The 24,520-nt window shown below is 34.4% G+C and overlaps 1 protein-coding gene and 1 long non-coding RNA gene across 4 annotated transcripts in view; both read right to left on the bottom strand.

Moving 5' to 3' along the window:
* Nucleotides 1–24,520, bottom strand: part of ZCCHC7 (zinc finger CCHC-type containing 7) — a 252,064-nt gene that overhangs the window by 117,542 nt on the left and 110,002 nt on the right. The gene's annotated exons all lie outside the window — the stretch shown is intronic.
* The window catches only part of LOC144322463 (uncharacterized), a 178,160-nt gene that overhangs the window by 49,252 nt on the left and 104,388 nt on the right, over nt 1–24,520 (bottom strand). The window lies entirely within an intron of this gene.

Raw genomic sequence — 24,520 nt, 5'->3', positions numbered from 1 at the left:
CCACCCCATTTAAAAAAAAAAAAAAGGAAATGAAAATGATAAAGATTAGTTAGGTTTTAGAGGAAAAAAATCTTGGTGAAAATAATTCACTCTCTTGCATTACCTCTTAATATATGAAGATTAAAGGTCTCTCACTTTTCAAGAAGTTTATTATAAGTGAAACTGTGTTTAAACACATTAAGAATTATCTTTTAAAGAGCTCACATGGATAAGCTATTTAAAAAGTAATCTTTTTAAAAACAAATAATTCTTTATAAATTGAGCTATTTTTTAAAAAAGTCACTCTGCCTAAAATATAATACAACTCTCATTATATCATGTTGTATTCTGCATACCACCTAGGTTGTTCTTAATAAAAAATGTATCTATTGAAAAATTATTAGTCCAGTGTAGCCTTTTTTTACAAAGACATTCCAGCACAATGGAAGTTTGCTTCCTTATAGTTTGCTCCACAAGTACTTGACCTGTACCACAAAGAAGCTCAGGCTATCTTTGCAAAAGAGCTAGTTACAAGAAGGAAAAAGACTAAGATTGTAAGTCAAGCTGAGCAGCAACCATATGGCAGTACAAAGCACCACTGAGAGACAATAGGCATACCTAAAAATGCTTAATTTAAGGTAAATCCTTCTTGGTCAATGGATTGCAAAATGAATACAATGACAGTCAAGATATGCAGGATGGAAAATTTAGAGACAAAGCAGACAAAAACGTTACAGTCATGTCATCATATCTCACAATTTTACGGCAAACGTCATACTATGCAATAATCCAGTCTATTGTACGATTCCCTGTGAATTAATGAATGAAAACACTGGAAATCGAGCTAGACTAGTTAATGTTCCCATCTGAACTTTGATCAACATTTTGCTAATACAGTTGTACAGTAAAGAATGAAAGCATTTCAGTAGCTACTCTGGACAATTTTTGTTGTTGCTTTCCAATCAACCATGTCTGCAAAAAAAAAAAGCACACTAACTCCTCTAGCATCATCCACAGTGCAGTTTGAATAGTTGTTCCATGGCTTTGTAAGTATGTAGTATGTGTGCATATAAACTCAGTTTTAACCCTGAAAGCATGGATCTTGAACACTGCACAGTCCTTTCTGTGGCACTTACCATTTACTAATGAACCACAAAATGGTAGTTTTCAAAACTGAGCAGAGGAGGAAGCAATGTTGATATCCCCTTTAAACTAAGCAAGTAATATTTAAAAAGCAAGTAATATTTTGTCAAAAAAAGAATACCTGGATTAAAGATTTTCCAAAGCAATTACAGTGAGCAGCATACAATGCTGAAATAATTTTACAGGCCAGATGACCTGCCAATTTTACACAAAGGTTTAGAATTTTCCAACGAAGGACTTGCTAAAAATCTTAAAATATGTTTGCACAATATGCTTAAATTTTGTAAGGTACACCTATGACATCAAGATAAAAACAAATATATGTAAATTTCAAGTGTATAACTCATCAATTCCTTTATAAGCTGTATTATTTGTATATAATGAACTTCACTCAGAAATAATTCTAAATTTCCCACGATAAGTCTTCCCTATGTTTTGGGAAATCATAAATGTTAATTATAATAATTTGAGCACTTAGGTTCTCTAAAAAAAAAAGGAATATGCTTTTTACTTAATAGATAAATATACATATATGACTCTTATGATTGCTTTTCCTTCATGGTATTTTCAAGTGTGAGGACCAAACTTGTCACTGAATCTGGCTTTCCTTAATGCAAAACCATTTAGTGTGCTGATACAATGAATTGGTTTCTGGAGTTCAAATCTAATTTCATGCTTTTGTTTAAGCATATGTAAATCTTTTAATTTGAAAGCAATTCTTAATAGATAAAATTAATATGTAAATGTAAACTGTAAATATAAAATACACAATCTGAAATAACTTGAGGCAGCAAGCTCTAGATTTCCATTAATATCTCTGCAACAATTAGAACATGTTTTTAATAAGAGCTTCACTATGTCATCCTGACATCTTGGCTTTATTGCATTAATACAAGAGAATGTGCTATCAGGAAGAAGTTTAAAAGCACTATCTACATAGAATACAAAATTTGATATAAGTACTTTGTATCACACAGCATTAACAGTCCAAACAGCAAGAGAAATACATATTGTGTCCAGGATTGCATAAGCATACATTTGCTCCTTTGAGAGCGCTGTCAAGTACCGTGGGAAGCTAGGAAGTGCCCCCATACATACAGCACAGAAATTATATACCTGAAACACAATGGATCCATTTATAACTCTCTAGTCAAAGCGAAACATCAAAAGAAAAACTCAATCATTTGGCAGAAAACTAACAATACATAATTTGACCTTTTTTGGGAAATTTTAATGGATTGTATGTAGATAACACCAGAACATATTTTAAATTGCTAATCATTTTGTTTAATAGCAATCTAAACAAATAAGCAATTTATACTTTCCTTATTTTGGTAGCCAAATATTTGGAATGCTGTTAGATACCCTAATGCACTTCCCCTATAACAAAAGCAAGTTATTATTTATTCAGATTTTAAGTATATCTTGATACATGGGAGAAAAAAATACTAATGGAAAAAAATCTGAGAAAATATCAGAATCAGTAAGAAAACAACCAAACCACTTATATTAACAGGACAAAAAACAAATAAATAACAGTACAATGTTTCAAGAACAAGAATTATATATTCTGAATGATCCTAAGCTGATGAGCCACTGGCTTAGGGGAGAGTTCTATTGATATTAGCCACCTTCATTAGGTAGTCAGCATCTTATTTATCTAACCCTGGGGTTAAACATTTTATTGCAGTAGTCAATTTGGAAGTTATAAAATTCTTCTGTTGGGGGTTGCTATTTGGGGAGTGGGGGAAGGGATGCAGCTAAGAAAATCAGTGAAATCTCCAGAATGAACAGCCTGGCACTTTAGTATCTCCCTGGGCACCCAGGAAAGCAATACTATAGAAAGTAGGTTACCGTTTATGATAGTTGTATTTTCTGTGTTATCTAGAGAAAAACAGGTTCATCCATGCAAAATGGACTGTTTTAGAAGATATTGCTGCTAAAATGAAAGACTTTTCAAAAGGAAAAAGTGATTATTCCAGATGAAATGAGAAGCTCCAATGTCAACCTTACTTCCTGAATCAGCAAAAATCAAAGCTTTACTCAGAATAGGAAATTGGAGATTTTCTTTTAATTTACATATCTTTTTTGCTGAGTATGTTTTAGCTGAAATATGAGAGAACTTCTAAGAGACAGCACTTCTCATTTCCAACCATGCTTTTTGCTATGGCATTATAAAATACCACTACTTGGAACTAAGAATACATCAATTTTACTAGCACTAATGTAGAAGAATCAAGAGTTTAAGTCAGAAATAGCTTTCCATTTATAGCATTTTGTTATATACTCATTAGCCAGCCAATACTACACCAAACACCCAGTTATAAAGTAAAAATTTTAGCTATCACTGGGACATATCTAAATCGCTAAAGGTCTGGCATATTAGAAGCAAAATTCCTAAATAAGCTTTAAAATAAAAAACAAGAAAAACATCTTTAATCCAGATACCTTATTGTCATGTATATACAATTATTATGTGTATCCTTTAACAAAATGAATGAGATGTCGAAGTGTGTAAAGAAGCTTGGCTAAATTTTGGAAATTACTTTTTTAAAAGAACGGGTTGTTTTTAAAACATAAAATTTTATTTAACAGTTTATAACTGCAATATTTCTGTAATAGTATAAACAGTAAAGTCTGAACATCCATCTAAATTGTTGACAAATATATACCTCTGGCTATTTTTTTTACCAACATTTTTATATTAAATGTGTTTAATATTAGTTGGTTTGCTTTTTCTTAACAATAATACTCCAAAAATGATGCTCTGTTAGATATAAGAACAAATTTTGTTCAATTCCATCTATTTTGGAAGATATTATGTTGTCTGCCCATCCTGACCCTACCTTTGCTACTCCTACAGCTTCTTTTCTTTTATTTGAAAACAATTTTAGGAGTTGTAAAGTTTAGAATGTATTTTTCTCCCCTATGTAAAGATTGTTTTATATGAATTTATTTGGCATATGTAAACAAATGTTTTATTCTTAAGTGACATGAAAATAATTTAAAAATTTCTTATTTATAAACCTTTTAAACATCAGTACTTTATTTTGTCTGGCCTTTATATAACAATAAAAATTGTGACCTTTGACATAATTAGTAGGTACAAGGGAAATGTTATTTATCTGTCTTTTAACACAATAACACAAAAATCAGGTTAACATAGTTAGAGTTTGGGCAATTACCTGTTTTTAACCTGTATAACACAAATTCTCTAACAATACATAAACAACATAACACAAATATAAATTTTATATTCTTGTAAGCTAGATTAAATTTGTTAACAATCTTAAGCAAAAAATATACTGAATTATTTTACTATAGGAAGCAAACAGGACCTGAACTAGCCTTCAAAACACAAATCCCCATCATGGAAAAAGGTGGGTAGGAAGAGTTTTTAAAGATTTTCCTATATTTGTTCTCTTCATATAATAAGTCACAAGTAACACAGACTCTCATGTACCCTACAAATATATTAATGATTTTTAGACCCCAAACCTCACCAGCAATTCATTATCTTCAAATGATGTGGAAATTAAAACTTAGGGCTAATGTTGACCATTATCTTAATAATTGGCTTTTAATATAGCATTTTGCCTAGAAATATCTGGACAGCTTATATTTTAAAGCAATTAGTTTAAATTTGCTAGTTCCTGCAATCTTAGAACGGAAAAACTCACTACTACCATTCCATGGTGCTGGTGATATACTTAAATATGGTATATGCCCTTTTTCTACTTTGATACCCAGGGAAATTGTCAAATATTTGCTGTTTTATTTTAATGTTTATTGACCATATCTTAATGGCTCCCATACATTTTCCTTTAACATTGATATTAAGGGAAAAAACAGTAGAAATAAAAAGTCTTTCTTTAAAAGCTTTATAAATAAATCTCACCCTGAACTAAATGTACAGATGAAGCACAAGGCAGTTAAAAGGCAGACTGCCTCCATTATGGATATATGATGTAGAAAACCAACTTCCCCCAACTTTAAAGGGTTTGAACAAACCAATTTTATCAAACCTTTCTGTGATAAAATATAACTTTTTCAACAGTGTACAGAAGCTGAGGGCTGGCCAATAATAAAAATGACAGTGTACTGGCCTATAGAAGCTGGTTTTCATAGACCGAAGGGAAATATATTTGCTGTTTTCTATGGCAGTATTCCATGCTTAAAACCTTTCCTTCCTGCCTTTGTTCAGCTCTTTTGCTGGCAACCAAGTGCTTTCTTTTGGTTCAGTCTAGTAAAAAGCCAAAGGACTACAACATGAGGGTCATCAAGGTCTACAAGGTAGATGAACAAACCAACAAAGCAACATCACAGGGCAAAGAGCAAAGGCATTACAATAGGAATCTAATTACAACAAAAAGAAAAGTCTATATAAAACAGTCATAATTACAAAAAACAGTAAATTGCCAAGAATGGCTCCTTTGCTTTTATATTAAATGATGCTCTTCTTAATAAGAATTGAAATCCAGGACATTGAATAATTATTTTCAAATTCAAGTGAAATAAGTCCTGCAATGCATGCAGTAATATAATGATCTATTAACTAGAAAACATTATGCCTAAATCTGTGTGTGAGTCAAAGTGTGCTACAAGTCCTTTGGATTTTTCTAATTAATAATGAATTTTTAAAAAATCTATGTAGAACACTGACTTCTCCAATTTGTTGTGTTGTTCCTAAAGTTTAAAAGCAGAATTAACCACAACTATGAAGAGTCCTAAGCTTCACGGTAGCAATAATCAACGTGGAAAATAACTATAGAATTTGCTTACTTTTCAATCCTATAAGGGAAGAATGAAAAACAATTTCATAATTATTTATAAAGAGCAGCTTTTCCTGCTTTTGTTTTCTCAACCACTATTTCTTATAGATGTAACTGTGGGCAAAAAAATGCTAGATATTAATGAAGCTGCTATTTCCTTTTTAAGTCTTCATTGCGATCATGTTAATTGATGCCACATTCATTCTTATGCCAACCCTGCAGTAGGGCAAATGGGATTTTGATGATTTGAAGCACAGAGTGAAATAGTTGGAATGATCAATCAGGTGAGACACACAGGCTTCTGAATAATAGCAAAAGAATGAAATTTATTTTGGCAAAATCAAAACCAAATTTTGTCTTTAATAAAGGCTATTTTTAAAAGCAGGTAGGTAGAGAAAAGTTTATTATTAAACGGTCTTCTGATAACATACACAAAAAAACTTATTATTACTACATTGAGCTAAGGTCTCTTCTTCCATTTTCTCTTCTCCTCAAGGAATATTTGAACACAAAGAAAAAAGGAGCCAAATAGATAAAATATACAGATGTTTAGGGAGAGAGAAATTATTTAGCAAAATATAGCACATCTCAACATCGTTATACATTATCTTAGCAGGTATATTGTCTGGAAACACCTCACAGAAACATGAACAGCTATAAGATACACAGAAAATTTAAGAATACTTCAAACTAATGGGCAAAAGTCCCAGTTTCATTTTCTTTAGTGGTTAAAAAAATAAAAACAATAATATTATAATAGTGTTGCAAGACGGTTACTGACAAATCTGGTCAAGCAGGATTGGATCAGTACTGACTTTTTGAGAGCAGATGCTAGAAATGAGAAGTCTTTCTTCTAGAGTGCTAATCTCAAGGACAAAAGACGATGGCAGAAGAAGTCAAGATTGATAATACTGTTTTCTGGCCACCAAGACAATCAGAAAACAAAATAAACTCTGAAAGCTAAATAGATAAATTTTTAATATGTCCACAAAACTATCTCTATATACTCACAGGGTTTTGAAGCATCAGTAAGAAATAAATATATAAATATAAAATAAATATAAAAGAGCTTTGCAAACCACCAAGAATTATACAGGCAAGGGTTATGATCACTTTGTCTTTAAATGTCTCTTCTATAAATGTAATTCAGGAAACTGATGATTCAATGACAGTATCCCAACCATCTGGTGCTGATTCAAATACCAACTCCTTTGAGAAGAAATTGTTTACTCCTTAATGATCCTTTTATGTTAAGACTTAAATGCATATTGAATCTCATCTATGATGATGTTAAAAGCTCCTTGAAGGCAGGAACCTTGTTTTATTGATCTTTGTGTCTGCCATGATACCTAGATGCTAAAAATTTATGGGTTATTTTATGAAATATCATATTCCCAGATAATATTTACCTGATCTTTGTATGAAAATACGAAACAGACAAGACATAGAGTTCATGACTCTGAGAGGTTTATAGTATGGTTAAGGAGATGGATCATTAAAAAAAATTATTATTATTATTATTTTTTTTGAGAGAGAGAGAGAGTGCCTGAGTGGAGGTAAGGGCAGAGGGAGAGAGAGAATCCTCAAGCAGACCCCCCACTGAGTGCAGAGCCCAATGCACAGCTCATCCCAGGACCCAATGTGAACTGAAATCAAGAGCGGACTGCTTAACCAACTGAGCCACACAGGTACCCCAAGGAGATGAAACATTTAAATAAGAAGCAATACAACAAAATTTTAAAGAAGGGCTTTTTTAAAGTGATACAGTCAAGGGGAAAGAGGTTGAAGGTAAGGAAGGAGAATATAGCAGGAAAACAGAACTCTAAACATGTGGATAGGATCACTATGCATGAAAATTTAAATCTTGCTAGAAAAACAGCAGAGAGTAATAACAATTAGGGTTTTTGAATTTGAAAGGAATATGGCTAAAAACCTATTTCTCAGAGAACTGTTATCATGTAAAGCCAAAAGTATAATCTTACTCCAGTGGGATATATTCACTCAAAGCATGCAAGCAGGGACATCGGAAGTTCATTTTGAAGGGCACAGGGGTATCTTGGACCTGGCTACTGGGTTTTATTGTTATCTTCTTTTTAAGGAACTCCAGGTTGGATGCCCAATCTTCAAAAAGCTGCCGTACACCTTGACTAGTACTGATTTCCTATTAGAAATGCTTTTGGTGAGAGAACTTTGTTCAACAAGCTATGTGGGAGGAGTTGAAATAACAGCTGTAAAACAGTCCCTGGAGGCAACTTCTGGGAGATAGGCACCCCTCTTGAAGAAGTTCAAATTGAAGGCGTTTGAGTGAAAGCATGTCTATGAAACAACCTCAAAGGCAAGAGATTATGAGACTCAGGAGATGAAGGATGTTTCTGAAGCAAAAATGTAACAACTGAAGTGGAACTGATAAATGATTTTTCAACTTAGCCTTTCATCCTTCCAAGGTAGATAAATTGAGTAGCTGCACTGTGCTATGCATGGGTCTTCCAGATGAGGCTTACTATATGCTTTGCGTAGGCATTAAAAATCCCATAGCACTTTAGATAAATAAAAGGTAAGGAGATAGCCTGTGAGCCTTGGTTAAAATATGTTTTAAAATATAACTTGGTGTTCCTTGGCTTGCATAAATCCTTTAGCCTGGTTAGTTGACATGCAGAGATAAAATATGAAAAAAAAAATCACTTTAAAATTGTCTTGAAATCTAGTTTTATATAGAAGTTATTTATATATATAAGTTATTTTTAAAATTATATGTAACATTTGAAAAGATTAAATAATACTGCAGGTAAAATAATGTAGCAGACATTTAATAATAACTGTTTAAAGAATAGCTAAAATATTTCCATCTAGTTACCCTGAGAAACTTAAATGTCAAATATAAGAGCTCTGAAAGAATCTCTTAAGTTTTCAAAGACTATTTAAACAAACTTTATTTAAAAAATTATTCAGGGAACAATGTGTATAGGATTCTGCAACAGATGTCACCGTGTGCTAGATCTGGGCCTCGTAACTGATAACTACTTACCTCCATTAGTATCCACTCCCTTTCTTTGGTATCAGAACAGTGTTTCTTCTTGGAAAATCATTCTATTTGGTTTGGATGGTGATGAGTGAGGATCACTCCTTCCCACCTCACTCCTCTCCACACCCCCATTAGAGGAGTCAGTACATAATTTAAACTTGACCAATCCAAGCATCAGATCCTACTGATTAGACAGGAAATACCCAAACTGAATCAATGAAAGAACTTCCTAGAGCTTCTTACTAGAATTACTAGAAAAGAGGCACTATCTCTGAGACATAGTGTTAATGATCATGTAAGTAAGTCTGAAGCTGCTGAAAGCCATTTTTTTGTCCATTTTTTAGCCAGCCTAAGAATGAAGCCAACACAGAAGAAAGTAGAACTGAGAAATGGGGAGAGAGTTATAGTGTTAATGCTTGAATCTTTAGAATAAATCTAGAATAATCAGATATAGCTAAAGCCAGATAAACACCTACACATATCTTCCTTCTACCCCTGCCTCCCCACCCACCTCTTTCTTAGGATCAGATTTCTGTTATCTGCAACCAAGAGCCCAGATTATGAAAAGCCTCTACCACCTATATTCTTGATCCTGTCAATTACCTGTCATTCCTTTATACAGTGTCACTCTCTGCTACTCCCAGTATTTCCCTGCCTCCACTACAGTACTAAATGGTGGATGAATGCCTGAGCTAGGGATGTTTCTGTCTACTGTGTTACTTTACCTGGCCACTAAATTAGGTAAGTGATATAGGACTTATAGACAGACTACACAATCAATCCTTAAGATACCCCAATCTCCCAAAATTCAAACAGAGTTGTTATTCCACACTTAATTCCTGTCTACAAAGAAGAAAAAATAACCACTTGCAGAAAGGTCCCTCAGTAAAAAGCCCAATGATAACTATTAAAAAAAAAAAAAGCAATCTTTATAAGCATATTATATCACTGAATCCAACAGGAAGTGCAAAAGCCAAAAAAGAGAAAAGTCCTGGTAGTCTGCATTTATCCCAGATCATTTGCTTAAAATATGCTGAGGAAAACAATGCATACAGGATTATTTTAATTCCTATCCTTAGAAGTTAGAGTAAAATGGGACAGTCCATACACAAATAAATAAACTTAAGGAGCTTATTCAGTTGCATAAGGGGAAATCTGACATTTAGAATATATAACATAAATAAGTTCAATCATATAGTCCTTATAAGAGGAGGCAGGGGAAGATCTGAAACACAGAGAGAAGGCAATTCAACATAGATTTGACAATGCTGCACTTGAAGACTGGAGTGATGTGACCACAAGCCAAGGAACACTGGCAGCCACCAGAGCTAGAAGAGGCATGGAACAGATTCTCCCCTAAAATCTCCAGGAGTGCAGCTTTGCCAATGCCTTGCTTTTTGTCCAGTGATACTGATTTTAGATTTCTGGTCTCCAGAACAATGACAGAATACATTTTTATTGTTTTAAGGAATGAAGTTTGTTGTTCCCTAATATATATTGAATTTTTTCCTTTTTTTGTGTTAAGTAGGCTCTACACTCAATGTGGGGCTTGAATCACAACCTGAGATCAAGAGTTGCATGCTCTACTGATGGAGCCAGCCAGGCACCCCACAGGTTGATCTTTTAATAGTAAAAATGAACTCATTTTAAAATTGTCATTTTTCAAGTGAAATGCATTAATTATATATAAAATATGTCAAATACAATAAATGTGATTAAAGAAGTAATCTAGTTTACTACTCAAGTTATAAAAATGTCAATTTAATGTAATTTTTCTGTAATATAAAGTGAATACAGATTAAATTACTCAGACTGAATTCTTTCATAGATGTAATTTACCTTGAATAGGTAAACATATTACTCTCAAATGGTTTTTTTCTCACTTTATTACACAATATAACAAGACAAAAGCAGCAAAATGAAATAAAACAGCAAGGACTACAAGAAAACATCTGAGTAAAAAGCATTCTCCACAAATACATCATAGTCTACGTATATCTAAAAGTTGTATAAACTGGGACCTCTGGGTGGTGCAGCGGTTTAGCGCCTGCCTTTGGCCCAGGGCGCGATCCTGGAGACCCGGGATCGAATCCCACGTCGGGCTCCTGGTGCATGGAGCCTGCTTCTCCCTCTGCCTGTGTCTCTGCCTCTCTCTCTCTCTCTGTTGTGTGACTATCATAAATAAATAAAAATTAAAAATAAAAAAATAAAAAAATAAAAGTATAAACTTATTTCTGAAAAACTTACATATATATTTTAAACAGTAGGATGCAATGATAAACAGGTAAACAAATGCCTTCACAGATTTAACAAAATACAATAAAAGAAATATTTTAGAAGATGGCTTTCAGGGATGCCTGGGTGTCTCAGTGGTTGAGTGTCTGCCTTTGGTTCATGGTGTGATCTCAGAACTAGGATCGAGTCCCGCATCAGGCTCCCTGTGGGGAGCCTGCTTCTCCCTCTGCCTATGTCTCTGTCTCTCTCTTTCTCCCGTGAATAAATAAATAAAATCTTTATTAAAAAAAAAGAAAAAGAAAAAGAAAAGAAAAAGAAGATGGCTTTCATTTAAATAATGAAACTTGAAAAAACTTCATTTGTTAGTGTTTGTCCCCCTGTTAAGAATGTTGAATCACAGGAGTAATGAGCACTGGGTATTATAGAAGTTTGATGAATCACTGACCCCTACCTCTGAAACCAATAATATAAGTCAATTAATTGAATTTAAGTAAAATTTTTAAATTAAAAAAAAAAAGAATGCTGAACCATTTGTAATTATGATTTATCTCTTCAACAAAATGTTATAAAACTGTGAGCAATATATTTGCATATACACCTACATCAATTCCTTCTCAAGTACCCTAAGGTCAAGGCAATCTCTGAAGACCAGCTGGAGTGAATCAGAATATATTTCCTGATCTGTCCAACTCTGTCCAGATCTCATAACCCAGGAATAAAATACAGTCAAGGGAACCCTGCAGGATGGACAACATGGCATCATTAGTAAACTGTAAAGCTCTCCAAAAAAGGCAGTCTCTGTAGGTTAGTTTTATAACTTCCTCTACATCTGCAGAAAATCTGCGTACAATACAGTAGAAACTTCACTGCCTAACTTACTAATAGACAGTAGACCTGGTGACAGTCAAACTCTTTTTTCAAGAAAAATGTTTTAGGAAATAACAAAGGTAAAAATATCCTTCAAATTTAAAATGATTTGCATATAAATGTACTCAAACATCTGAGATCACATTACTTTGAAAGGCAGGTTATTTCCTTGAGAGAGTTTATCTACAACAATCCACATACATTTAATTTGGAAACGGAAGAGGAATGGAGATGTGCTTTAAACCCCTAAACCAATATCACCAAGTTGGGAATTCTGTTTTATGTGAATTAATATTGGTTAGTATAAAACATGAAATACAAACCAGCAGTACCTCACAAATGATTACTGATCTCACCTAGCAATTCTCTTCAATTTAACAGTTAAAACAATAAAAAAGATGATTTATCCTTTATCAAAAAGAATACATGAAAAGAGATGAAATGACTTGAAATTGGAGATGACTGAGCCCAGAGATCTTTATCTGTAAGTTTATGCTCTTTTGTTTGCTAGAAAATACAGTTACATTAGAAAGAACAGTTTAAATACATCTATGAATAGGTCTCAATTATTTCTTGACACATCAACAAAAACTTACCATGAGGCTTTGATCTCAATAAAACCTTGTTGATGGACTCTAAAAGTTTAATTTCATGTAATTTTCATGTGTCATGAACTATCCTTTTGATTTTCTTTTTAGTCACTTGAAACTGCTAAAACCATTCCTAGCTACCAGGCAGTACAAAAACTGGCAGGTTAGGTTTGGTTTATGGGCAATAGTTTGCTGACTCCTATTCTTAACCAAGGATATACACTAGAATCACTTGCAATCTGAAAAAAAGTTCTATGTCTCTGCTATACCTACATGCCTAGGCCTTATCTCTAAGAGTCGGAGGTAAGAAAAAATATGATGAAAATATACTTAAAATTTTTTCCATATAATTCTAATGTGTAGCCAAGAGTGCATGACTTAAAAATCAAATGAACACTCCACGGCTTTTTACATCTTGGCAAGATACCTATTCTCTCAGATTGTTGGTTTCTACACTATGCACTATTCAGAATTGGCACATAGTGCTCAGTAGTAGTCTCTCTCTCTTTCCATGTTGTGTTATACAAACTAAGTGCTCAGTACAGCTCTCATGAACATAATTTTACACAAAACATATCCCTATTCTTAGAAGAACTTACAATTTAAGAAGAATAAGCACAAACACAAGCAAGAACACATACAAGCTGAACAAAGAAACATGCATAACAAAACAGATATTAATTTGCTGTTATTAATACTGTTTTCAGAAATATGCCTACCAAAAAGAAAGAATTATATTCTGAGAATTATGTTCTAGTTAACAAAAAGAGAAATAACAGTGGCAAGATGCTAAGTATAAGTTACTACTTCTTTGTTGATACAAGGCCCGTAACACTGAGACCATGTCCCTCATCTATTAATTATGGCTTAATAATCACTTACTGACAAAGACCACAGTACTGATCCTTCAAGCTTCTCCAGGACTCCTGCTGAATGCCTTGGGGGTAGATGAAATGCCCCCAAATGTATTACTATTTATTTATTTATGTATGTATGTATGTATGTATTTATTTATTTATTTATTTATAGATTTTATTTATTTATTCATGAGAGACAGAGAGGCAGAGTCACAGGCAGAGGGAGAAAGAGGCTCCATGCAAGGAGCCTGAAGCAGGACTCGATCCCAGGTCTCCAGGATCACGCCCTGGATTGAAGGCAGCGCTAAGCCACTGAGCCCCCAGGGCTGCCCACTATACACCTATTTAAACTCAGGGTCTGCTCAGTTTAAATAATGAATACTTGACCGTTATTTCAGGAAACTCAAATAATTAGGGTGAGAAAATGGAGAAAGACAACTACCTCCTCAATCATAGAAATTACGTATTTTTTAAAAAGCCATAAGAAATTTGTTCTTTATTAATCGCCTTAATTTTGAATCATTCTTTAAAATAGAATGTATAATTTTTAGTAAGGTGCTTGATAAAAGATAACTATACGCAACTTAGAGGCTTACAATATAGCATATATTAGGGGAAAAAAGCATTAAGGAAACTAGACCCCCAAAACTATACCAAAAAAATTAAAACATCTGGAGATATACCTAATAAGTAATGTGCCAACTTACATTAAAAAAACCATAAAAGCTTACTGAAGGACATGAAAAAATATCTAAATAATTCATTTTATCATCATAAACGTTCTAAACTCCTCACTGAAAGATGCCAATTTGCACCAAATCAATTTATATTACAAGTGAAATTCCAATTAAAACCCGTATAGGGAGGTGCCTGGGTGGCTCAGCCCATTAAGCATCTGCCTTCAGCTCAGGTCACAATCCTGGGGTACTGGGATCAAGCCCCTGTATCAGGCTCCCTGCTCAGTGGGGAGCGCTTGTGCTTGCTCTCTCGCTCTGCTGAATGAATAAATAAACTAATTAAAATTTTAAAAAATTATTAAAATAAGTAAATAAATAAAAAATAAAACCCCAGGGATACCTGGGTGGCTCAGAGGTTGAGCGTCTGCTTTCAGCTCAGGGTGTGATCCTAGTGTCTGGGGATGGAGTCCCACATCGGGCTCTCTGTGAGGAGCCTGCTTCTCCCTCTGTCTATGTCTCTGCCTCTGTCTCTCATGAATAAGTAAATAAAATCTTAAAAACAAACAAATAAATAAATAAATAATAAATAAATCCTAGTAGGATTTTATTAATGTGACACAAAAAAGCCTAGAATAATTTGAATACGAGTAACAAAGATGATATGTCCTACCAAACTGCAAAACATACCATATAAAGCTACAGTAATCACAGCTATGCAATTAAACCAAAATCAAAGATAAATCAATTTTAAAAAGTTCAGGCTGAGGCCCAAGTAGCTATGAAAGCTTAGTGAATTTTTTCACTCATTCAATAAAGATCTATGGAACACTGTTCTAGGCTCTAGGGATACAGCAACATGGAAAAAAAAAAGACATGAAGAGAAACAAAAAAATTAAATAGAAAATTCAAAACATTTTTTAAAAATAGAATGAAGAAAAGTCACTACCATCTTCACACTCAGAAATAATTACTGTTGATATGTGATGTGTTTTCTTTCTGCACATTAATAAAATAATGTCCCCTCTTTGGTTTTTCAAAAGAAAACTAAGATTCTGCTTATATCCTTTTTCTCCATTCAATATATTCATGACATTTTCCCATTTTATTCCCATTCTACTTGACCTTGATTTTTAATTATTGAATTTTATTGTCTGGATATACATTAATTAACTAATACCCTATTATTGATTATCTAGGTTATTTACATAAAGGAGTTTTGAGCCATTAATTACTATAATATTCAATTATAAGTTCCCACTTTTTCACTTACAATTGGACTATCATGAAAGTGTGTTTAAATATGCACAAATATAAAATAAATATTTCCTAATGAATATATTTCCTTCATTTTGAAATGAGTTTTATAAATTACACAAAATAAAGCTCACAACTTGCAATTCAAAGTTTTTAAAAAATCAAATATAAAGCCTCATAATATCCACCACAACTAAGATACAGAACATTTTCATGCTTATTAAAAAAAAAAATCCCCTCAAGCTTCATAATAAGTTCCTTCCATTTACATCCTGACAACCAATGGTCTGATTTCTGTCACTAGTTTTGCCTTTTAGAGAATGTCACAGAATGAGTTTATGTAATATACTGCCCACAGTATCTGACTTCCATGACTTGGCATAAAGCTTTAGAAACTCTTCCAAGTTATGGAATGGATCAGTAATTTGTTCCTTTGAATGGATAGACTACAATTTGCTTATCAATCACCAGGTAATGGACATTCAGGTTATTCCAAGTTTCTGTCTATTAAGAAGACAGCTGTTAGGAATGTTTAAATACAAGTCATTTTGTGGACATATGTTTTCATTTCTCTTGGGTAAAGCCTTGGAATAGAACTGCTGGGTCGGATGGTATGGTGTATATTTAACTTGACAAGACTCTTCCAAACAAGACTGTACAATTTTACTTTCTAACTTGCAATGTATTTTTTTTTAACTTTCAATGTATTCACATGAGTTCTTGTTACTTCACATCCTTCATGTATTTAGAATTGCCAATCATTTCAATTATAGCTTATTCTAGAAGGTGGTAGTATTATTTCATTACAGTTGTAAGCTTCATTTTCCTAATGATTAATGATTTTGATCTTTTAATGAGCATATTTTTCCATTTGTATATCTTCATCAGTATATACTATCTATAAATCTTTTGACCATTTTTACTTGGGTTGTCCATCTTCTTAGTATTAAGTTGTAAGAGTTTATTATATATTCTAGATAAGTGTCCCTGCAAATATTTTCTTAAGGTCTTTGACCTATATGTTCAGTTCTTTACAGTATCTTTTATGAGTAAATATCTTAAATTTTTATCAAGTCCAATTTCTCTATTTTAAAAAAAAATTAGTGCTTTTTGCTCATTTTTAAGGTATTTAATTAACGCAAGGCTACTCAGATTGCCTCTTTTCTTTTAGGTCTTCAAAGTTCTTACATTTAAATTTATGATATGGGGGCACCTGAGAGGCTCAGTCAGGTAAGCGTCTGCCTTTGGCTCAGGTCCTGCTCCTGGAGGCCTGGGATTGAGCCTCACATCTATCCAGCTCCCTGCTAAGGGGAAACCTGCTTCTCCCTCTCCCTCTGCACTTGCTTCTCGCTCATGCTGTTTCTCTCTCTCTCTCTCTTAAAATAAATAAAATCTTCTAAAAATTAAAAAAAAATCTATGATATGTTACAAGTTAACTGTTACATGTCATGTGATATAAGAATTATGGTTCATTTTTGGCATATGGAAATCTATTGGTGCAGCATCAATTTGTTTAAAAGTCTATCACCTTCCCCAGTGAACTGTTTGGCACCTTTATGTGAGTTTATTTCTAGACTCTATTCTGTTCTATATATATATCTGTATGTTTGTCTTTTACAACAATATTATACTATTTTGATCACCGTATTCTAGATCCCTTGCATTTCTAAGTGAAAAAGACTATAGGGATTTTGAGTGGTATTGCACTGAATCTATAGACAAGCCTGGAAAGAGCTGACACTTCAAAAAAACTCAATTTTCTGATCCATGTACATGGTGTAGCTCTCCCTCTATTTAGATCTTTTTTCTCTGAATCATTTTACAGTATTTATTCAGTGTAAAGATCTTATATATTTTTGTTACAACTGTCACTATGTACTTCACATTTAAAAAAATTTTTTTTTTAATTTATTTATGATAGTCACAGAGAGAGAGAGAGAGGGAGAGGCAGAGACACAGGCAGAGGGAGAAGCAGGCTCCATGCACCAGGAGCCCGACGTGGGACTCGATCCCGGGTCTCCAGGATCGCGCCCTGGGCCAAAGGCAGGCGCCAAACCGCGGCGCCATCCAGGGATCCCTTCACATTTTTTGATACTATGGTAAACAGCCTTTAAAAAAGTCAAGCTCCAGTTGTTTGTTACGAATATACAGAAACAACACAATTGTTACCTGTAACTTTGCTAAACTTATTCCTTCCAGTATCTGCTTTGTAGATAGCTTATGGTTTTCTAAGTAAATTTTCATGTCAACTGCAATTTTTTTTAATTTTTATTTATTTATGATAGTCACACACAGAGAGAGAGAGAGAGAGAGAGAGGCAGAGACATAGGCAGAGGGAGAAGCAGGCTCCATGCACCAGGAGCCCGATGTGGGACTCGATCCCGGGTCTCCAGGATCGCGCCCTGGGCCAAAGGCAGGCTCCAAACCGCTGTGCCACCCAGGGATCCCTGTCAACTGCAATTTAAGACAATTTTCTATCTTTCTTTCCAATCTGTATGGTCTTTTATTTTTCTTGCCTTATGGCACACTTCTAGCACAACAGTGAACAGAACTGCTGAGAAGGGACAGTCTTGCCTCATTCCCAATCATAGTGTGACAGTATTCAGTCTTTAGTTGTAGGTTTTTTTAAATTTTTTTTTTTTCAAAGTAGGCTCTATGCCCAATGTGGAGCCCACTGGTGGGCTTGAACTCAGGGACCCTGAGATCAAGACCTGAGCTGATACCAAGAATCAGACATTTAATCAACTGAGCCACCCATGTTTTAGGTCTTTTAAAGAGGCTCTGTATGGGGTTGAGAAAACTCGCTTCTTATTCCTAGTCTGTCAAGTTGTTGTTTTTTAATCTGTCATGAATGGACATTAAATTTTATAACACACTTTATCTGCATTTATTGAGATGATAATATGTTTTTTCTCTGCTAGTCTGCTAATATAGTGATTAACATTAGTTTTCACATGTTAAATCAACCTTATGTTCCTAGAATAAATCTCATTTGGTCACGACATATTAAGCATTTTGTACATTACAGGGTTCATTTCCTAATATTTCACTGAGGACTTTTGTGTCTATGTTCATGAAGGATATTATGTCTTCTCTAGTTTTTGTGTCACAGTAATGCAAACCTTATAAAATTAGGTAGAAAGCATTACTTCATCTTTATATTCTGAAGGAGTTTGTATAGACTTGGTATTATTTCTTTTTTAAAGTTTGGTGTAGGGATCCCTGGGTGGCGCAGCGGTTTGGCGCCTGCCTTTGGCCCAGGGCGCGATCCTGGAGACCCGGGATCGAGTCCCACATTGGGCTCCTGGTGCATGGAGCCTGCTTCTCCCTCTGCCTGTGTCTCTGCCTCTCTCTCTTTCTCTCTCTGTGACTATCATAAATAAATAAAAATTAAAAAAAAAATTGAAAAAAAATAAAATAAAATAAAGTTTGGTGTAATCTACCATCTGAAGGCCATGTGAACCTGGAGGTTTCTCTGTGGGAAGATTTTTAACTTGGTTGTTAAAAATTCAACTTCTTGTAACAGGGCTATTCTGGTTATCTATTTCTTAACTAAACTTTGCCCGTGTCTTTCAAGAAATCTGTCCCTTTCATCTTATATTATTGAATTTATTGACTTAAGATTTTTAATAATAATCTCTTTAGCCTTTTAACATTATGTAGAATCTATGTGATGCTCCTTTCCTTACTGATAATGATAATTTATGTATTTATGCCTTTTCATATTTCTTTTTTTCCTAATCAGTATATGGCTAAACATTTTTTGGTTTTATTGAGATTTCTGCAAAGGATTAGCATTTGATTTCACTAATTTTCTTTATGGCTTTTCTGTTTTCTAATTCCTTAATTTTGGTTTCTTATTTCCTTCCAAGTTGTTTACTATGGGTTTAATTCCCCCCCCCCCTTTTTTTTCTCGTTTCTTAAGCTTAGATCACTGATTTGTGATTTTTCTTTTTTTCCTTTTTTTTAAGATTTTATTTATTTATTCATGAGAGACACAGAGAGGGGCACAGATACAGGCAAAGGGAGAAACAGGCTCCAGGAAGGGAGCCTGACGTGGGACTCGATCCCAGGTCTCCAGGATCACGCCCTGGGGGCGCTAAGCCATTGAGCCACCCGGGTTGCCCCTGTGATCTTTCTTTCTATGATTTGTAGATGATGCTATAAAGGTCTCCCTTAAGATTACAAATGATGATGTCAGCAAATGGTGGAATAGGAAATTCCAAAAGTCCATCCCTCTACAAAAGCAGCAAAGAAACAAAGAAGCTGAGAAAACTGTCAGAATCAACTTTTTCAAAACTATGGAATCAAATCAAAAGTTTAGGACCACCAGGGGAATGTTTAATGAAGGAAAAACAGCTGAAATTTGGCCAGCGGGCTTTGCATCATTTTAACTTACTAAGATACCATTCCCCACTCCCAGCTCAGTTGACGGCACTGAAAGGCAACAGCCCACATTCTTGATATGGGTTACAAGTACCAGAGGGAGCAATATGAACATTTTCTCAAAGAACTGTAGTTGTTTTGTTTTGTTTTTTTCCTTGACTTGTCTGGTAGCTAGACTTTATTTTCTAACTCAGAAACTTTCCAATGTCTGAATTGGTGGGGAGTGTGTGTGGGTGGTGTGTCTGTGTGTAGGGGTGGGTGGTGGTGGTGGTGTCTGCTGAAAATATTTAAAGGCAAATGTATTAGCTGCTGCCATATTGGGGCAAATTGAAATAGCTTGGAAGGAAGGGTTAGGAAGGAGATGCTTTGAGGAATTTTGGAATGTTTGGAAAACTCCTGCATTTCCAGGGAATTACAAGGCCACACACATGTCAAGCTGAGTGCATGCCCAAAAAGATCTGAGGAAGTCCAGAGTTCTCACCCCTGGCTGACCTTCATGTTCCACATAAGTAGGAAGTGAAGACTGAAGAAGAGCAGCTATAAATTGCCTGGCTGAATGTTAAAAGTATATTTAACATGCGCACAGAGCCTACCCGCAAAGCCTGGGAAAGGAGGTAGGTGGTGGTGGCATTCCAGGCATTTAAAGATGTATCTGTAAAGGGACGCCTGGGTGGCTTGGTGGTTTAGCACCTGCCTTCGGCCCAGGGTGTGATCCTGGGGTCCCAGGATCAAGTCCCACATCGGGCTCCCAGCATGGAGCCTGCTTCTCCTTCTGCCCGGGTCTCCCGTGAATAAATAAAAATAAAATCTTTAAAAAAAATAAAAGATGTATCTGTCAAATTACAAGCTGAATACACAACAAAGAACATAGACTTAGAAAATAGTGCAAAAAAAGTTATTAAACAAACAAGGAACAACAAACCCTAGCACAAAGAATCAGATTTCCATAGTTGCCACATTATAATATCCAAAATGTCCAATTTTCCAATGAAAAATTATGAGGCAAGCAAAGAAATAAAAAAAAAGCATGGTCCATCTACAAGAAAAAAGAAATGAACAGAATCCGACCATTCAAAAATATTAGCTGGAGACACTTCAATAGTCCACTTTCAAAATAGAATAAGTGGACACAAGATCAACAAGGATATAAAGGACACAAATAACCCTGTACACCAACTAGAGCTAAAAGACACATATGTAGGACATTCTACTGAACAATAGCAGAACACACAAATCTCAAGTGCATATGGGCTAGGCCCATAGACTATAATTAGGCAACAAAACGTGTTTCAATATATTTTAAAAGACTGAATCATACAAAGTATCTCCTTAACCACAATGGAAAAAAAACTACTAATCACTGACAAAAGGAAATACAAAAAATACAAAAATTGGTAAATTAAAATACTTTTTTTTTTTTTTTAGATTTACTTGTTTTGAGTCAGAGAGCAAGTGGCATGTGTGAGGGGAGGAGGAGAGGGAAGGGAACAAGCAGACTCTGTGCTGAGCATGGAGCCTGGTGCAGGGCTCAATCCCATGACCCATGAGATCACACCACACTGGAGGCTTAACCAGCTACACCAGCCAGGTGCCCCCAAACAAAATACTCAAACAACTAATGGATCAAAGAAGAAATAAATCACTAAGAAAGTTTAGAAAATACTTTGAGAAGAAGGAAAACAAAAACACAACATACCAAAACTTATAAGATGCAGTGAAAGCAATACTGAGAGAGAAATTCATAGCCCTCAATGCTTTGCGTGACCTTCTGGTTGGTCTTTCTCTAGCTTCAGGTAATTTACTACCAACATATGCATAGATCAGTACTCAGTCAAAAATCGTTCCTTCTGTAAATCTCCAGAGTTCTCTCTCTCGATGCAGCTCTCTTTCCTCCAGTATTTTTATCCACAAATTCAGGATACTTCAGCCTCCCCATATTTCAAATTCTCTTTTAATGTAGTGTGGCTCCCAAGATCTGAATAGGTGCCTCCTCTCTCTGTACTGTGGCCTAGATACTCCAGGCAATAAGTTGGGCAGTTACAGTGTTCACCTCATTGGTTTCTTTTCTTTTCTTTTTTTTTTTTTTTTTATCTCATTGGTTTCTTTTCTAAGATCAGAGTCCTACACTGCTTATTGCCTAGTGTCTGTAAATAGTTATTTCATATTTATAGACTACTTTCCTTGTTGTTTACAGCAAGAATGTAAATTCAGTTTTTGGTACTCTATTATGGCTAGAAGTGGAAGTTTGCCCTATACTTCTTTATTTCTTTAAAGAAAAATCTATAACCTAATTTTTACATATTCATGGTATGAACTCAAGCAACAATAATTAGTCCTATCACCCAATGATAACCATTCTAGCTTTTTTTTCCTTTAGATTTTATTTATTTATTCATGAGAGACACACAGAGAGAGGTAAAGACACAGGCAGAGGCAGAAGTAGGCTCCATGCAGGGAGCCTGATGCCAGGCTCTATGCCAGGACTCCAGATCACATCCTGAGCCGAAGGCAGGCACTTAACCCCTGAGCCACCCAGGGGTCTGCATTCTAGTTTTTAAAATGAATTTTCAGTCATTTTTCCCCATGTATAAATGTTTTTTAGAAATGAAAAATGGGAAGTGCCTGGCTGGCTCAGTGGGTAAAGCCTGTAACTCAATCCTCAGGGTTGTAAGTTCAAGTCCCATGTTCAGGTATAGAGATTACTTAAAAATCTTTAAAAAAGAAATGAAGGGCAGCCCGGTGGCCCAGCGGTTTAGCGCCTGCCTTTGGCCCAGGACATGATCCTGAGGCCCCAGGATTGAGTCCCACATCAGACTCCTTGCATGGAGTCTGCTTCTTCTCCCTCTGCCTGTGTCTCTACCTCTCTCTCTCTCTGTGTCTCTCATGAATAAAATAATAAATAAAATCTTAAAAAAAAATGAAAAATAGGTGCATGTTATCTTACTGCCTGTATTTTCACTTAATATGACATAATTTTCTATTAAATATTTGTTCAATTAATCATTGTTAATGGCTATAGAATATATCATGGTAAAGAATCCTTTTTATTAAATACCTAGATTGTTTCATTCTGTAGCAAAACTCTGACAGACCTTGATTACTACTTTAGAACAAATTCTAAGTCAAATGGCATTCACACTCAATACTTTTTTTACTCATTTTTTTATCGTGGTAAAATATATATAACACAAAATTTGCCATTTTAATCTTTAAGTGCACAATTTAGAGGCATTAATTACATTCACAATGTTGTTCAACCATTACTAGTATTTCCAAAACCTTTTCATCACCCAAAGCAGGAATTATGTATCTACTAAGCAAAAACTCCCCATTTCCCATTTACTCGTAACCACTGGTAACTTTTTTTTTTAATTAGAGAGAGAGAGAGAGAAAGAGAGCGCGCACACACATGGGCACGTGTGAGGGGGAGGAGCAAAGGGAAAGGGAGAGAGAGAATCTTAAGCAGGCTCCACGTCCTGAGAAGAGCCCCCGTCGGGGCTCAGTCTCACAACCCTGAGATTATGAACTGAGCTGAAATCAAGATTGGGACGCTTAACCAATTAAGCCACCCAGGTGCTCCAACCACTGGTAACTTCTAATCTATTTTCTTTCTGATTTCTTCTAGAGAGAGCAGGATCATACAATTATTTGCCCTTTTGTGTGTAGCTTATTTCACTTAACATATTTTCAAGGTTCATCTAGGAACCCTGCAGAATGTGTCAGAATTTCATTCATTATGGACAAATAATATTCCACTCTATGTTTATACAATATTTCAACATCTGTTGATAGATACTTGGGTTATTTCTACCTGTTATCTATTAAAATTCACTAAAACTCATTTTATATATTATAAATATATTATAATTATATATAAATTATATATTTCATATATATATATACGCCATTGTATCACAACTTGCCAATGTAATAAGATTAAAAATGGTGCATATATTTTATTAATAGAGACTGTAAACATTTTCTATATGTTTCTTCTTTTAGGACCTACTGGTTCATATGCTTGGCCTATTTTTTTTTTTTTTTCACTAGAGTGTTTCCTTTGCTTATTGGCTTCTAAGACTCCTTTTATAAATAGACCAGTGGCCCTTTTTTAATCATAACTTTTTCTGTAGTGTGCTCTCAATCTTGTGTGATTTTGTTCATATGCAATAGTTGTTTACATTAATGGAATTAAATCCTACCAGAGTCCTGCACATTTTGGCCACCTGAATGACTATGGTTTCTAACGTTTTATGGTATATTTAGAAAGTTCTTCCTGCAATGAGATCAGTCATATTTTCTTTTAGTACTTTATAGTTTCACTTATTATTAATAGAAAATTTTAAATTATAATTTATTTTGGTATCTAGTATGGAGTAGAAATTTCCCCAGTCAATAGCACTCCCCCACCCAAACTTTTTCCCCAATAGCACCTAGTGACTAATCCATCTTTTCCCCAAATTAAAAATGTCATCCTTATAATATACTAGATTCCTAGTTTTACTTAAATATATATATATATATAGATATAGATATAGATATATAGATAGATATAGATATAGATATGTTCTGTTATACTGGTCTATAATGTATGTTTTAACTATTAAAGGTATATAATAAAGTTTAATATTTAGTAGCACACATCATCACTTGTTTTTGTTTTCAAATCTTTCTATACTAATATCTCATTTATTTTTTCAGATGAACTTAAAAATCATTTTAGTAATTTCCAAAACAA

Source organism: Canis aureus, chromosome 10 (genome assembly GCF_053574225.1).
Source record: "Canis aureus isolate CA01 chromosome 10, VMU_Caureus_v.1.0, whole genome shotgun sequence".
Lineage (NCBI taxonomy): Eukaryota > Metazoa > Chordata > Mammalia > Carnivora > Canidae > Canis > Canis aureus.
Note: the sequence above shows the minus strand (reverse complement) of the source record. Positions and strands in the feature narration are given on the sequence as shown.